Source organism: Neophocaena asiaeorientalis, unplaced genomic scaffold, assembly GCF_003031525.2.
Source record: "Neophocaena asiaeorientalis asiaeorientalis breed wild unplaced genomic scaffold, Neophocaena_asiaeorientalis_V1.1 scaffold188, whole genome shotgun sequence".
In the NCBI taxonomy this organism is placed as follows: domain Eukaryota; kingdom Metazoa; phylum Chordata; class Mammalia; order Artiodactyla; family Phocoenidae; genus Neophocaena; species Neophocaena asiaeorientalis.
The window spans coordinates 708,893-727,341 of record NW_020174156.1 but is presented as its reverse complement, the minus strand read 5'-3'; positions in this window follow the sequence as shown (position 1 = coordinate 727,341).

Genomic DNA, 18,449 nt, shown 5'->3' with positions numbered 1-18,449 from the left:
TGGATATTAACAACTATGGTTTTCCAACAATTCTCAGGCTGCAATTTTGTTCAGGGAGCTACTTCTGAATTATTTGAGTTAAGAAAGGGCAAACATTTTAAATTATTTAGTCTTTGCTGATTTTCTAATACAGTTTATCCATTCGTTTACAGGATCATCTTTTTAAGCACAGTATAAGTTTGCTTCTAATGCCACACACCAGTTGCCATAGCAATAATTTTCTTCCATTCATGTGTACATTGACTTCCTTTCTGTTTTTTAGGCTACCTTTCCAGACACTTTTGCTCATGGAAATCTATGAAAAGTCATTTTTCTTCATGGTGTTGTCTAAAGCAAATGTTTAATGAGTTTTAAATCTACAAATGCAATATGCCTCTGCTGTGCTGTGTTCTTCATTTATCACCAAATAATACACATTTCTCTTAATCAACTTAACAGATGAAGGAAATCAGATTGATCACAGATAAGCCTAGATAAGCTGAGCTCCTTAATATACTAATATATTCCAAGGCTTTGAAAACTTTAGGTACTTAAAATACAATGTGCTTTGATAAGGTCCTGCCGAATACTGAGCTAGCCCCTCCCCTCTCCCATCAATATCCAACTCACAGTTCCTTCCACAGGTTCCCTTCATGCTTCCAACTGTTTATTTTTTTTTAGGGGTCAACTCTTACATGCTATGTCCTTTCTCATAACTATACAACAGTAACTCTTTTAATGAATATTATACAGTCCTATCCTATTTTATAGTACTGATTCTTCTGGAATTCATCGAAATACTATCAAACCTGCAATATTTTTGACGTTTAATGAATTCAGAACATACAATCATGGACAGATAGCCACACCACACCACGCACGCGCGCGCACACACACACACACACACACACACACACATATACATAATTTGTTCCCTGCTTCAACAATTTACTTGTGGATATGTTCTACATGGGGCCATAAACAATGGAAGAGCTAAATAACTATACAAGGGAACACCCATGAAACACTGCAAGGCATGATTAATTGCTTGAACAAGGGGTATAGACCATAAGGTTCATGGCAAACAAGAGACTAATCATTTTGCAATTCAGAGTTAAAGGATTATTCCCCCAGCTAAATACAGAAACTTCTGCCTGGGCATAAAAAATGTACCACATCTGGTCCAGTTAATAAAGAGAACTCAATGAAACCTGCAATGAGAACTTCAGTACCCTGAACCCTTCAACATTTGCTAAAATTGCTCATTGACTTCAATTTTGATGCTTTCTTCCCCTCATGACAAACTTTCAATATGCCTTCTAAATTGACTGTCATGTCTTTAACCCATTTATTCAACAAAAGATTTCATTCCATCCAGCACTGTGCTAGCTATTGTAGTACATGATCTATGTTAATCAAATCATGGGGCAACTCTATTTAAGTAAATATGGTTTGCGACACAAAGAGTAAAAACAGACATAGGGTCTTCAACCAAAAGCTGGGTTATACTTCAAATACTCATCTTCACATAGTGTGATTGGAGTTTTTTAGGCACATACATCTCTGATAGCATCATCAAAGTTGTATATTGTTATGTACACATATTTTCTATCTTACATTTTTAAAAAAGTCAATAACAAGTCAAGGCAGAGTACCTTTCATTATGGAAGAGGGTGATATTATTTTACTGAATATAAATAAGTTCATAACACCCCAACTAGCCAAGCAAACAACTGTACATGCCACAGAACAAGACAATACTTATACAACAATTTATCTATTTGTAAAAATGTAAAGATTTATCTAAGGGTATATGGTGATACATTTCCATCTTCTGTTAAACTATTTTAAAAGTTAAAGATAACAAATTAATCTTTAATCAGTCTTGAGGTCAAGAGAGCAAAGCACATTCCTGGCAAACCCTGTGTTGAATGAAGCCTATTTCTAACCCAGTAGTCTTTGTAGTTCCAGCTCTAGCTAAAAGCACCTTACAAGAAGTATTAAGTTACTTTTCAGCATGGTTCTGTCAAAACAATGAAGAAATCCAATAATTTAGCTTTGCAAAATCTAGAAATGTAAATAAACAAGATGCATTTAGGCAGTTTTGCGCATTGTGTTTTCATTACACTTTCAATGTTTTCCTTAACTTGTGAAATATTTTGTCAGTTTGGAGGGAGGAAAAGAAAACCTAAAAATTTCATCATCTCTAAGAATTCAAATCCAACTCTAACCCCCAAAGATGTCATCTCATCTCTTCATGGGTCCTTACTAGAATATAAACCAAATATATTATATTAACCCATTAGTTAACCAGTTAGTGAACTTTATTTTCTGCTGATTTACAGAACTATGTTTTATACATCATGTAATAATCACAATGATGTGATTAGCCAGATGTTCGTTCTAACTTCATATCAGAATATCTATATTTATTTGATAAGGCACTAGAGAAGAAGCAAATTTAATTTTTGTATATTGAGGGTAGAAGGAGGGAAGCTGAGTGATGTTTCCTTAATCTTTATTACTATAGAAGGGCATAACCTTAACTAAACTTTCAGACAAACCTTGTGTTTTTTCGATACACCATGGACCTACGCCTTTTATATAACTTTACAATTCAGTTTTATACCTGATCTTTCCACATCAAGATGTATTATCTTTCCCTAAATTTCTTCTCCATTATTAGCAAATGGTTTCCTATTTGTTAATAGGAAAACCCAAACGGAACCTAAATGGGAAACCCAAAAAATCTCAGGGCTCCTTGTCATAGAGGGAGGGACAACTGGGGGTCTGGGAGGGAAATACAAAACAGATTAATCATCCTCTCTGCACAAGAATAACAAGCATAATTTTACTTTTTTCTGTAAAGCTTTTTGCCAAGCAAGGGATCATGCAAAAATAATCAGATGGCAGCTTGATGCTTATTTAACTAGAGCTCCTGGCTGTGCCCTGGCCTTTTGGTACCAGTTAACTAACTAGATATTGGTATAAAGATACCACAGCTAATCATGTAATCTCTGTGCCTTTACACAGTCACTGGAAGATGCACTAAATTAGGACAAAAGGATCAATATCAACAGAGAAGAGCCTGCTGTAATCTACTGAAAACACAGCGATAAGGAGGTAATGAAGAGGCAAACTTGAATAGGGAAGTAGAGTACATTGACAAAGTTTAGAGCCAAAATTCACATTTGGAACCCATTAAAAAAATCATGAACGTTTAGTTTCAATCTCAAAGACTTCAAAGAGCATAAAACAAAATAAATAAATATGGCAGGAAGGCAACATAACTATAGTCTGTGTCTCATTCTCTCAGAGCCTACATCTTAATAACCACTCAATCGAAAGGCAGCAATCTGAAGTCAAGTGTCATACTCATGGTAAAGAACCAAAACTGTAGCATCACACCCACATGTGCCTAGATAAAGAAATGTCAAATTCAATAGCTTTACATAAAATCATATTCAAAGGACAAAATAAAGCATACTATGTTGACAAAGAAAAAATAAAACAGGACTAAGATAACCTGTATGTTTTTCAGAATAAGCTACCTTTGAAAAGAAGAAATAATATGTTATGCATTGAGCAGTTACTTCCACTTTGAAAAAACAAAGGGCTATAGGGTTTGCTCAAGTACAGAAGAAGTGAAAAGGGTATTAGGACCTGGTACGTGATTCAGGAGAACAAGTGTAAAAACTGCAATTTATCTGAACATTCAAGATAAATAAGTAAATAACTCTAAACTGCAAACATAATTTGCCTCTTTACCTTTGAAATGCACTTTAAATAGCAAAGAAAATTTATTTTTCCCCACATTCTGGCTGCTTTATAAACATTAATTAATTAATCTCAATAATACCCTTGTGACTGTGAATAGGTATTTTCTCTCTGTGTTCTACAAATGAGAAAACTATAATACTAATTATGTACATTTATAGAACTCTTTTTGCCTTAGGGGTTCAGGGTGCCTTATTATTTTGAAATGACTAAACAGACATTAATTATCACGATACCTTTGTGAGGTATGTAAAACTACAATTAAATGAGTATGATTGAAAGATTAAAAATAAAGAATAAATTTTATCCTGCATTTGTTCCTTCTTAAAATCACCCCTATATAACAAGATGATCCCGGTTGGGTGATTGTAACTACAGCAATACTGAGATACTATTTTGGAAATATAAAAATGTTGTACAGTGTTTTTTCTTCAAAGATACTAAAAAAATTGACCTCAAATAAGTCTTAGAATTTTCTAATCAAAAGGAAAGGAAACAGAGAAGATGCAATAGGAAGTCAAGAAGAATGATAAATGAGCAGACATTTATTAATTTAACAAATATCTACTCACTTCTGATAACGGAGCAGCCATGATTCTAGGTCCATGGAATATCGAAATGAACAAAACAAAGACCTGTCCTCATGGAGCTTACATTCCCAAACAGGAGCAAGACAACAAAAAAATGAACAAATAAAATAATTTCAGTTGAAAAATAAATTCTTATGAAGCAAATACACCAGGGTAAAGAGGCAGAGTGAGGGCCTTAGTATATGCAAAGAGTAAGAGAGGGACATGACATAGAGATCAAGGTCAGGAAACTGAGAAGATGAGAACCAGAAAATGTTCCATTAGTGTGGAGACTGGATAGCATAACATACATGACATGCTTAGCATGTAGTAATCACTCAAAACAGGTTTTGTTTGTTTATTTATTGAGAGTTTTGGGGGTTTTTTTCCTTTGAGAACTAGAGCAACAGTCTAAGCTTTGAGTTAGTGTATATTTTCTAGTTAGTGAATCTAATGAGGCAAATGGTTCCTCTTATCACAATGGTTCTCAACCCTGCCTGAACTATAGCATAGCCAGGGAGTACTTTTTAAACGATGGATACCCTGAAAGCCCTCTGAAATTTCTGATGTAAGAATTTTGCAGGTAGGATTGATAACCTGTTGTTGCCGCAGCCTTCTCCAACACACCCTCTAGCACTGCAGGAGACTCAAGCACTCAGGATTTCAGGGCCAGACAGATAATGTTGATGTACCCAGATAGGGCAGCTTAAGAAACAAACATGAGCATTGTAGCACTCAGCACTCACTGAGGTATTAAAAAAATATATGAAAACTCTGTGGGCTGAATTTGGCTTAGAGATTGGCAGTTTGCCAGGGCTACAAAATGCACACTATCTGACTGCACAAAATATAAAGAACTCTGATCCCAGTGATGAAGTTCTGCAAAGGGTCAGGATTGGCTAGGATTTAGCCATAACTCTGCAGTTACAGAGTGCAAAACCCCTCAGCTCTGGGACAGCATCCATTGGGCTCTTCATGCCAAGATGTAATTCTCACTGTCATCAGGTAAACACTCGTAACAGAAATTCAGAGAAGACTGAAGGGGACAAGCCAAGAAAGGAAACAAAGGCTATAGTCATTCGATAAGCTCTAGTAAATAATTCCACCCAGCTGAGATCCCCAAGTGAGAAGTCACAAAAACTATATTTTCCATTCTACAGTTAAACATGGCAGTTTCAAAAGGCATAAATGTTTAAAATGATGCAAATTATTTTTTTAAATGTATGGAAAACAATGTTGACTCCATTAGAGGGCATTACAGAAGTTTTTGGCCATCTGTATGTTCAGCTCATCTTTACATGAAAACACATGGACGTAATTAAGAAATAGAGGAAAACCAGGCAAGAGACACCAAGCACCTTCACATTAAATACGATAGAATGCATTCATTTCATTGCCTAATTTAGTCATTATTGCTCAACTGAGTGAGTAGTTCACACAAACTACAACATATGCATTTAACACATATATAAATATACGTAAGCACAGAGATTTCTGTAAAATGTTTCATCCTCTTGTGTCATTTGTGTCAATGCAAATATTGGAATTATTTTTGCACATTAGGCAACTGTGTAAAAGCCAATGTAATAGTAAAAGTTCCACTGAAAAGTAAGAGAACTAGTCTATTAAACCCACATACACACATACACACACTACTTTTGCATTCGTTCCTTCTCTATCCTCCAAATATTTGAACTGTTTCTCACTTGGAGAAGACCCTTGACTGAAGTGTAACCCTGTAGTCAGTGAGAAGCAATGTCATTCTCTGGATCATCTATTTGATGATCTATCTATAGTACTTTAACAGCTTGAATAAGAGTAAACTGTTATCTCAATAGTGAACCAACAGCAGCAGCTGACAGTCAAAAGCAATAGATATCTATTCTCACACTTCCCTACAAGGAGAAAAGACTCAAGTATATCTAAAGTCTTAATGATGCTAGAAAAAGGAAATAGTGACCCTGACCTCTCTCCTGGGGCACAAAATTTTGTATTAAGTAACCAATGTACACATGGGGTATTTTGCCCTTCTGTCCATAAAGGAGAGGAGAAGCATTCCCTCTCTGCCTATTTCTCTAGCCTAAGTCCCTGTTATTCCTCCATAAAAATCATGATTATGGCCAGGATGCTTAATACTATCCCTCCTGAGCACATCAAGCACTTGTCTCTTCAACTCTTCACCCATTTTGTTCCCCCTTCCTAGACCCTATATTTCCTCTTACACTAAGTCTTATCAGTCCTTAAAGGTTCCCTTCAAATCCCCTTTTTTATCACTATACAGCCTTCTAATATTATTTTTATATTACTTCTAATATTATTTTTTCTCCACTAAATCCTATAGAACTTTTTTTTACTTTTTTTTTTTTGCGGTATGCGGGCCTCTCACTGCTGTGGCTTCTCCCGCTGTGGAGCACAGGCTCCTGACGTGCAGGCCCAGCGGCCATGGCTCACGGGCCCAGCCGCTCCGCAGCATGTGGGATCCTCCCGGACTGGGCCACGAACCCGTGTTCCCTGCATCGGCAGGACTCCCAACCACTGCGCCACCAGGGAAGCCCCTAGAACTTATTTTTATACCTCTCTTACAGCACTTACCATATACTGTCTTTCTAACTACTGCCCATATAATATGGTGTCACTGAAACTCAGCCCTATGAGGGAATACAGGGGATATCTGGTCCAATTGCCTAAACAGTGCAGGAAGCCATTCTCCACACCTCCAGCAAATGCTTATCTTGCTTTGCTTGGCTTGTCAACTTTTTTCTGCTTCCAAGAATGGGAAGTGCACACTTTCTTTATTAAATATACGTATACAGAAGAGGTGCACAGTAGCGCCAGTAAATACCTGTTAAATGAATAAAAATACTTTATATTAAAGTTGAACTGCTCTAACGTTGAACTAGTTCTTCCTCATACTTAGTTCAAATGTGGCTCTCTGTCATTTTAACTCATAATAATTACTCTAGGGTTCTGCCTGCTTCTATACACATAGAAGACATGCTTTAATACAGATCATATAAACTGGGCAGCTACATGTAAAAGCATGAAATTAGAACACTCCCTAACACCATACTCAAAAATAAACTCAAAATGGATTAAACACCTAAATGTAGGGCCAGACAATATAAAACTCTCAGAGGAAAATAGAGGTAGAACACACTATGACATACATCACAGCAAGATCCTTTCTGACCCACCTCCTAGAGAAATGGAAATAAAAACAAAAATAAACAAATGGGACCTAATGAAACTTAAAAGCTTTTGCACAGCAAAGGAAACCATAAACAAGACGAAAAGACAACCTTCAAAATGGGATACTACCAAATGTAAAATAGATAGCTAGTGGGAAGCAGCCACATAGCACAGGGAGATCAGCTCGGTTCTTTGTGTCCACCTAGAGGGGTGGGATAGGGAGGGTGGGAGGGAGACGCAAGAGGGAGGATATATGGGGATATATATTTATGTATAGCTGATTCACTTTGTTATACAGCAGAAACAACACACCATTGTAAAGTAATTATACTCCAATAAAAGTGTTTAAAAAAAAAAACTAACAACAACAATAATGACAGATCATATGATGAAGAGTTTTATCTTGACCACGCCGAATATCCCCTTTAATCATCAAAGATAATTTCCAGACCCTCCCTTGGAAAACTTAACACTTAGACCATGGCATTGAGAACAGGGTTCAATGTTCCTCTGAACACCTAGATTATGGAATGTCTCTCTACTTGGGAAACAGTATTAATGCCCAGAACAGTACCAATATGCAGATAGTAAATATTCACTCAATACAGGTTGAAAATCTGTGTGATTGGCATAACCCTGGAATACCAGTACCATACCATCTCTAGAAGAAACGTATATTCATTCCTAATAATACTGTAGTCTATGTGCATTTTTTTAGACGATTTTCTGGCATTCAAAAGACCACCTTGATTTTCCTTAAAGTCCGCTTGTCAACTTTTCACAAGAGAACTGAAAATGAAGCCTGTTGAAGCATGAAGGGAAGACGGAGTATAGTGTGCCTATGCAGACATATGTGGAAGGGAGAGTGTCAAATTGTAGAAACAGCAGATGGACCAAGCTCCGCATTAAACAGAACAGGTTGAGAGTAGAGATATCCTTTGCTGTATTTTTTCATTCCTTTAACTTTCAATCCTTCAGGAAATCAAATCTCTCATCAACACAGAAAGAATAGTGTAATTTATCAGCCATGTTATTGTTTTCTCACAGTAGACATAGTGTTCTCAGGCCTACATTGGATAGTATTAGGTGCATTTGACTTTCATCATCTTCAAAAAATGTACTGTTGCTTTTCTATGTCTAACAGTTAACAATCTTTTAAGTGTAAATATATTTTTTCAATATTTTCAAACTCTTTAATCACTTGAGTTGTTTGAGTTCCAGTTTTATTTATTAATCTCCACCATGTCCTTGTGTTAGAACAGAGAAAGGAGAACACTTGGTGGCAAAGGGTTGTATCATAATTTTTTATATCTTACTAAAATAAACAACGAAATACATGTATGTTTTGGTCAAAATATTCTGCTAATTTAATCTAGATTTCATAGAGAGAGGTTCTTTACAAGGAGGTAGGACAGTAGTTTCCAGACAGGTGTCCAAGTTAACAAGGAGGAGACTGCAGTATTCTGTCCCTTGAAAAGATTATGACAATTGACAAATTACATAATCACTTTACTCATTAGTACTGTGATTGAAATTAAAGTGTATGAAGCAATATACTTTAGTTAATTAATTCCTGATGTTGTATGGCTTTCTATTATTTTCCAAAGCTGTTCTATTGCTTTTTGCCCCAAAGGAATTTAAGGAAAATTTTTTAAAAAGCTTTTCTCTATGATTACATAATGTGCTGTGCACTCTGAAATGAATTATGTTCTTAAATATGTATATTATGTGTAAACAATGATGCAGTTTTTATCACCCATGGTGAGCAATGAAGTCCTTCATAACTGAATCAATGAAATGTCTTAATTTTATCACACTGCCACCATGATTCATAAGAAGTACATAGAGATCCATCATTGAAATGAGAAAAATCTCTTCCATCTTCAATAACGAAAACCAAAAGCAATATGTGCCTAGAGATTAGATCATCTTTCAGTTACAGTGCATCATTGCAGGTTTTCAAATTATAAATATGTAGTTTTCTGAGTGGCAAATTTCATGGCTGAGGGAGTACAGATTAGTTTTCCAGTTCACAACAAGGTATGTGGAATTCAGGAAGGTTTTGGGCACTTGGGGACTGGATGGAGCACATGGTTCAATGTTATTCATAAGAAGATTTCAATAAGAAGTAGTTCTGGAGCTATGGAGCTGCAGTATTAACAAAGGTGTGAGTCTTTAAAGCCTATAACCTAAACACGGGCATTCACTGCCAATGAGATCTGTCAGTGCGCTGGGAGCAGTAAGCATGGTATAGAATCATGGTTTCTATTGCCCGTATCATTACCCTAGCTGCACACCCTTTGGGAGGCTACCCAACAGTCTCAGGACAATTTTCACATGCACTTTGTAAACTGTAGAACATCTTGGTGTAGAGTGACAAGAGTTATGGGGCTCTTTTATTGTGTGCCAAAAAGAAGATTTTAGGTCCAAGTAAGACATATTTGTCTTGCTTGTCCAGGTTTGTCAATCAATGGCATTTATTGAGCTCCCACTGTCTGTAAAGATTCTTACTTGAAGAAAGTTGACTCAGAAAGGAAGAAGATGATGGAGGAGAGAGGGATAAATTAGAAGCTTGAGATTAACATATATACACTACTATGTATAAAATAGGTAAACAAAAAGGACCTACTGTATAGCACAGGGAACTATATCTAATATCTTATAATAACCTGTAATGGAAAAGAATCTGAAAAAGAATGTATACACATATGTATATATGAATCACTTTGCTGTATGCTTGAAACAAACACGACATTGTAAATTAACTATACTTCAATTTAAATAATTTGGTCACTTGAAAACAAGGAAGAAAGTGAGAGCCTCTGCTTTCCAACTGCTAAGGAAGAAAAGACAACAAATGAATATGCAGTGGAGGCTTATTTTTAATCCAGCATTCTCAGAGAGCACATTCAGATAACTGAGGCTGTTTTGTTTTGTTTTGTTTTTAATGGATGCTTATTTTAGCCATGTTAGTCATAAAGATGTGACACCAGACTGCTCTTTAAGAAAGGACTTGCTACCCACCAGCAAGGAGTATGGTTTGTCTCAGCTTCCAGCTTCTTCTCAGGACAGCCCCTGGCCAATCACCAAGCAAGGCAGTAGTACCAGAGCCTAGCATTTCCTCCCAGAGGAAGACTCCTCCAATGGGCAAGCTTTGCTCTGGGGGATCCTGGCGGGAGAAGCGCACTGTGATCTAATGGCCTCCCTATACAACCCTGCTTCTGCTCTTTTCCTTTCACAGATGTTACTCACCAGTAAATCTTTTGCATGCCTAATTCCATCTCTAAGCTCCTTTGTGGAGAACCCAACTTGCAACAGAGAGTCTTTACAATTTATTTATAATTTTTTTCTGTAATAAAAAATGAATGAGATACTGATACATGCTACAACATGCATGAACCTTGAAAATAATATGCTAAGTGAAACAAGCCACAAAAGATGGCACATTGTATGATTCTATTTTTATGAAATGTCCAGAATACACGAATCCACAGAGGCAGAAAGTAGATTAGTGGTTGCCAGGGCCTGGGAAGATGACGAGATGGAAGGTGATTGCTAATCGGCATAGGATTATTTTGGGGGGTGAGAAAAGTGTTCTAAAATTCCAATTTTAGTATATGTGCTGCCAAAGTGAGCACAAAAGTGTTCCAAAATAGATTGTGGTAATGGTTGCACATTATAACTCTGAATATAATAAAAGCTACTGAACTGTATATTTCAAATAGGTAGATTTGAGATATATGAATTATCTCAATAAAGGCATTAAAAATTTATTTTTTATACACTATCCTATTTTCTGAAACACACTATACTCATAACACTGACACTATGGGACTGCAGGAGGACATGTGCCCAATCCTTTAGACAGTTGTCATTTCTCAGTATATAAGCATAGAGCAGCCTAGCTCTTCTATTTGGGAGATCTGAAGTGAAAACCAAACAACCAAATTTGTAACATCATTAAACTAAATTTGTATATAATTCTAAGGTTTTAACCTTCCTCTTTTGGACAACATGAAAGCCATGGCTCTCTGAGAAAGTGTTCTCTCATTGTTTAGAAGCTTACTTTTCTATTACTTTTGTGATTAGGATAACTAAGGTGTCCAGAATTCATTTTGTGCATAGGTGTGTATATTAGGATGTACCTGCAACAGGATGTTATGTGAGATTTTTCCTTTTGATGCAGAATTGTCAAAGGTGCTAAGCAATCCATGCTTAAAAGGGAATGGTCTATGAGCTACCTAAAGTGGGGATGAGACATGAGCTTACTAAAAGGAGGCAAAACTGGCCTTGCTACCACTAGCCATCACTTCATCTCCTCTGTAGAATCTGTAAAAGGACAGGGTTGTCATTAAATTCTCTGCTTTGTGAGGAATCAATGTTCACGATGAGAGGCTACAGTCTCTCCCTAAAGCCAAGAGTAGGATGTGAAGATATTACTGAGAGATTATATGGGGTGCCTCTAAGAAAGGGATTCATGTATTTCATTCCCTGGCTAGATGTCTGTTTGGGTAGCTAACCAGATCTGTCTCAGAAGAGTACTGGAGAGAGATAGTATATCTAAGCTAGGACATACCAGTGGGTCAACCTATATTTCCACCATTTGGCATGGCAAGGATATATGAGTTTCTGGTGGACCACATGGATGCCACAGAAGGTAGTTAGAGGTGTACCAATTTATTGTATTCCATGTAAGACAGCTACTTGCAGAGCACAGGGATTCTAACAGTAAGAAGCTGTGGGTTAGATGAATAGTATTAGGAGCAGGGGAGGTGGGATAATGAAAAGGGTGGGGTGGGCAGATGACAGAGGGGCAGAATGCAGAATTTAAGTCACATAATTTAATGAGTTAATCTTTGTAAAAGTACACCCAGTGTTAGGTCAGAGTTTTCATGTATTAAGTACTGCAATTATTACCACCATTTAATTCTGGTTTCCCAGAATGAAGCCTGCAGTTAAACAATCAAAACTGCTTATTTTACTCAATCAATAGTTTCTACTACTTGGATCACTGCGATTAACACTACACTTTTCAAACCACATTTCCTCAAATTCATTCTTTAAGGAAAACACCAATTCATTTCCTATTACAGACGACTGAAAAAATCTGCATACTAATCAACATCCTCTCTACTCAATTTCAATCTACAAATATTCAAAAGCAAACTACAATAAACATCTGGTGGGTAATACATTTCTACTTCTCTCTAATGCAGTAATATGTTATTCTTGAGAAGTCCTGCACACATATTTTCAACCTCTAAGTCATTTAGGAAGAAAAAGAGAGTAGCATACCAGCACAGTGACATCAAAATATTGAAGACAAAAGATTGAAGATTTCAAGAAAGCAAGCAGACTTAACCCACTGATTAATTTCTATATTTTAGGAAAGCTTAGTCTTACCCTATACATCAGGAAAGCATGAATCAATTAACGTCATGATCATCAAAACTAAAATATCACTGGGAGAAACACCAAGCAATGAGTTTTACAAGGGCAAATATTGGGTCCAAACTATCTCTGTGTCCCCCATATCTAAGCCAAAGTCTATCCATGTGGGTTTAATAAGAGTGTAGATAAAAGTTTGAGGGTATGCATGGAGAGAATAATCTTTTCCTATTTCTCCATCACTTTCTAAACCTAGTCAGTCATGACATGTTGTCAGTTTTATCCTAGAAATGCCTCTGGAATTTCCTACTTCTCTTAAAACTCCCTCCAAAATTCTACTAGAGCTTTGATCTCTCTTACACTCTTAACACAACAATCTCTCCAACAGTTTCTTCTCTTGTAGCATCTCTAAATAACAGATTAGATATATCACTCTCCTACTGCCAAATTTCTACTGATCCTGGTTTGTGTATAGCATACAATCTGACCATATTAGTGAAAAAAATACAAAACCCTTGTAATCAGGCTCCACGCTACTTCTTTATGTTCATTTCTGGCCATTCCCTCACCAAATCTCATGGACCTATATATTAGCAACACCCAATACATACACCATCAACAAACCATGTTCCTGTATGCTTTTCTATGCCAGCATACTACCTTCCCCATGCTTTATTCACTCAGTAACAACAATGTTCCTAGTAAGTACTGCACTGGGTGTTAGATAGAACCTTATACTGAACTCAATAGAAATTTTTTATTTTATATCAATACACATCTCTGATGTTACCTCTGTCTTAAAGCCTTATCCAACTTCCTCAGACAGAGGTAGGGGTATTCTTATTATAATTTGGTTTTACTCTAATATTTTTATCTTTCAATTATTTGTATATGTTTGTATCTCTTCCACTAAACATCAGGGGCTTTACCTCTCACCTATATCCCTGACAGGCAACAGAGTGCTGGATTTGAAAAATAAATTTAATTTTAAAAGCATAATGAATTAATGATCAAAGTGACAAAAACAGATACTCAGATATTTGAACAGCAAAAGAAATTCAAGAATTCAGACTCTATAAGTTCTAAACTAATGATGCCTCAGACAAGGCCCAGACAGAAATTTATGAAGTTTATAATCTTTTAATGAAAGAATTTGATTATAAAATGTACCTTAGAAAAAGGTGGAAAAAAAGGATATTAAAAGTACTTGAGTTAATTATTTTAAGTATGTAAAAAAAATTAAGATAAAAATTATTTACTTCCCCAGGGCCCTGAACCAAGATGGCAAAGTAGAAGGATGTGCTCTCACTCCCTCTTACAAGAACACCAGAATCACAACTAACTGCTGAACAATCATCAACAGAAAGACACTGGAACTCACCACAAAAGATACCCCACATCCAAAGACAAAGGGGAAGCCACAATGAGATGGTAGGGGTGGCACAATCACAATAAAATCAAATCCCATAACTGCTGGGTGGGTGACTCACAAACTAGAGAACACTTAAACCACAGAAGTTCACCCACTGGAGTGAAGGTTCTGAGCCCCACGTCAGGCTTCTAAACCTGGGGGTCTGGCAATGGGAGGAGGAATTCCTAGACAATCAGATTTTGAAGGCTAGTGAGATTTGATTGCAGGACTCTGACAGGACTGGAGGAAACAGAGACTCCACTCTTGGAGGGCACACACAAAATAGTGTGTGCATCGGCACCCAGGGGAAGGAGCAGTGACCCCAAGGGAGACTGAAACAGACCTACCTGCTAGTGTTAGAGGGTCTACTGCAGAGGTGGTGGGTGCCTGTGGCTCACTCTGAGGACTGGCAGAAGAAGTTCTGGGAAGTACTCCTTAGCGTGAGCCCTCCCAGAGTTCGCCATTAGCCCCACCAAAGAGCCCAGGTAGGCTCCAGTGTTGGGTGCCTCAGGCCAACCAACAGGGAGGGAGCCCAGCCCTACCCATCAAGAGTCAAGCAGATTAAAGTTTTACTGAGCTCTGCCCCCCAGAGAAACAGTCAGCTCTACCCACCACGAGTCCCTCCAATCAGGAAACCTACACAAGCCTCTAAGAGAGCCTCATCCACCAGAGGGCAGGCAGAAGAAGCAAGAAGAACTACAATCCTGCAGCCTGTGGAACAAAAACAACATTCACAGAAAGACAGACAAGATGAAAAGGCAGAGAGCTATGTACCAGATGAAAGAACAAGATAAAACCCTAGAAAAACAACTAAATGAAGTGGAGATAGGCAAGTTTCCAGAAAAAGAATTTAGAATAATGATAGTGAAGATGATCCAGGACTTTGGAAAAAGAATGGAGCAAAAGATCGAGAAGATGCAAGAAATGTTTAACAAAGACCTAAAAGAATTAAATAACAAACAAACAGAGATGAATAATACAATAACTGAAATGAAAACTACATTAGAAGGAATCAATGGCAGAATAACTGAGGCAGAAGAACGGATAAGTGACCTGGAAGACAGAATGGTGGAATTCACTGCTGCGGAACAGAATAAAGAAAAAAGAATGAATAGAAATGAAGACAGCCTAAGAGACCACTGGGACAACATTAAATGCAACAACATTTGCATAATGGGGGTCCTAGAAGGAGAAGAGAGACAGAAAGGACCCAAGAAAATATTTGAAGAGATTATAGTTGAAAACTTCCCTAACACGGGAAAGGAACTGGCCACCCAAGTCCAGGAAGCACAGAGAGTCCCAAACAGAATAAACCAAAGGAGAAACACACTGAGACACATAGTAATCAAATTGACAAAAATTAAAGACAAAGAAAAATTATCGAAAGCAGCAAGGGAAAAATGACAAATAACATACAAGGGAACTGCCATAAGGTTAACAGTAGATTTCTCAGCAGAAACTAAACAATCCAGAAGGGAGCGGCATGATATACTTAAAGTGATGAAAGGGAAGAACCTACAACCAAGATTAATCTACCTGGCAAGGATCTTATTCAGAGATCTCATTCAGATTCGATGGAGAAATCAAAAGCTTTACAGACAAGCAAAAGCTAAGAGAATTCAGCACCACCAAGCCAGCTCTACAACAAATGCTTAAGGAACTTCTCTAAGTGGGAAACACAAGAGAAGAAAAGGACCTACAAAACCAAACACAAAACAATTAAGAATATGGTCATAGGAACATTCATATCAATAAGTATCTTAAACATGAATGGATCAAAAGCTACAACCAAAAGACACAGGCTTTCTGAATGGATACAAAAACAAGACCCATATATATGATGTCTGCAAGAGAACCACATCAGACCTAGGGACACATACAGACTGAAAGTGAGGGGATGGAAAAAGATATTCCATGCAAATGCAAATCAAAAGAAAGCTGGAGTAGCAATACTCATATCAGATAAAACAGACTTTAAAATAAAGAATGATTCAAGACACAAGGAAGGACACTACATAATCATCAAGGGATCAATCCAAGAAGAGGATATAACAATTATAAATGTATATGCACCCAACATAGGAGCACCACAATACATAAGGCAACTGCTAACAGCTATAAAAGAGGAAATCGAGAGTAACACAATAAAACTGGGGGACGTTAACACCTCACGTACACCAATGGACAGATCATCCAAAGTGAAAATAAATAAGGAAACAGAAGCTTTAAATGACACAACAGACCAGATAGATTCAATTGATATTTATAGGACATTCCAACCAAAAACAGCAGATTACACTTTCTTCTCAACTGCGCACGGAACATTCTCCAGGATAGATCCCACCTTGGGTCACAAATCAAGCCTCAGTAAATTTAAGAAAATTGAAATCATGTCAAGCATCTTTTCTGACCACAACTCTATGAGATTAGGAATGAATTACAGGGAGAAAAATGTAAAAAACACAAACACATGGAGGCTAAACAATACATTACTAAATAACAAAGAGATCACTGAAGAAATCGAAGAGGAAATAAAAAAATACCTAGAGACAAATGACAATGAAATATGCAATCCCTATCAAATTACCAATGGCATTTTTTACAGAACTAGAACAAAAAATCTTAAAATTTGTATGGAGACGCAAAAGACCCCGAATAGCCAAAACAGTCTTGAGGGAAAAAAGCGGAGGTGGAGGAATCACATTTGTGGTACATATATACAATGTAATATTACTCAGCCATAAAAAGCAATGAAATTGGGTCATTTGTTGAGATGTGGATGGATCTAGAGACTGTCATACAAAGTGAAGTAAATCAGAAAGAGAAAAACAAATATCGTATATTAATGTGTCTATGTGGAACGTAGAAAAATGGTACAGATGAACCAGTTTGCAGGGCAGAAGTTGAGACACAGATGTAGAGAACAAATGTATGGACACCAAGGGGGGAAAGCGGTGGGGCAGGGTGGGGGTGGTGGTGTGATGAATTGGGCGATTGGGATTGACATGTACACAGTGATGTGTATAAAGTTGATGACTAATAAGAACCTGTTGTGTAAAAAATTAAATAAAATACTATTCAAAAAAATATTCAGTTTCTAATATCATTTATGTATTCCTTAATATAAATAACCTAGTAAATTATTAACTCTTATTTTGAATTGCTTTTTCACTGATACATGAAATCCATTAATCTGTAATATTTCTAACCCTACTAATCACAGATGAGAAGTAACAGAATCACCCATGTTCCGATAGAATTTGTTTCCCGGCCTGAGACCTCTAATGCAGTGCTGTTCCCTGCCCCAACTTAACATTTTAATATTTGTTGATTCTGATCAAACAGTGATTATACATCACTCTTTTGTCACACAGTGGATCATATTCCAAATTGGCAGGCACTGTGAGCATACATAAAATCTAATATCAGGTTTCTATTCCCTTATTTGAACTCACAGTGATAACAGTTCTCAGAGGCAAGCTATTATTTGTAATTTGTGTATTATTTGCACAGTTCAGTTCATACACACACATGTGTGTGTTTTTATGTATAAATTGTGATTTTGCTTAATGAGTGTGCAGATAGATATGACAGAATAGATTACTTCCTGTTCTAAATATGAATTCACAGAAAATGTTATCATTGATGTACAGTTTCTAAAGATGAGAATCTAATATTTTTTATTGTAGCATTTATAGAAAAGTATGGGAAAAAATGTGGAGGCCTCTATATCTCTAAATTTGGTCACTGGAAAAGCAAAAGATGTTTTATTTCAAAGTAAGAGACAATAGACAATTATTTTAAATAATTTTTCAAGGAGAGAAAATAAAATTTTAAAAATATAAAAAAGCAGAGGAAAATTACACTTGTTTTCAAAACGGTAAAATGATGGTTCCCAAAGCAGGAAAAAAATATGTTGGTAGAGAAAACTGAGGATATAGGAAAGTCCAAACTGCATTTTCTGTGCTTTACTTTGTTGTTTCTTCATGGCCCAGTATGAATCATATTATAAAATGTAAAATGAAAGGTATAATAGCATGATAAAATAGTTTGAAGTATTCTAATATGCCACCTTTGGTCTCACTTTTAAATATTAGATATATTAAAGAAAATAGATTAATAGATATACCAATAAT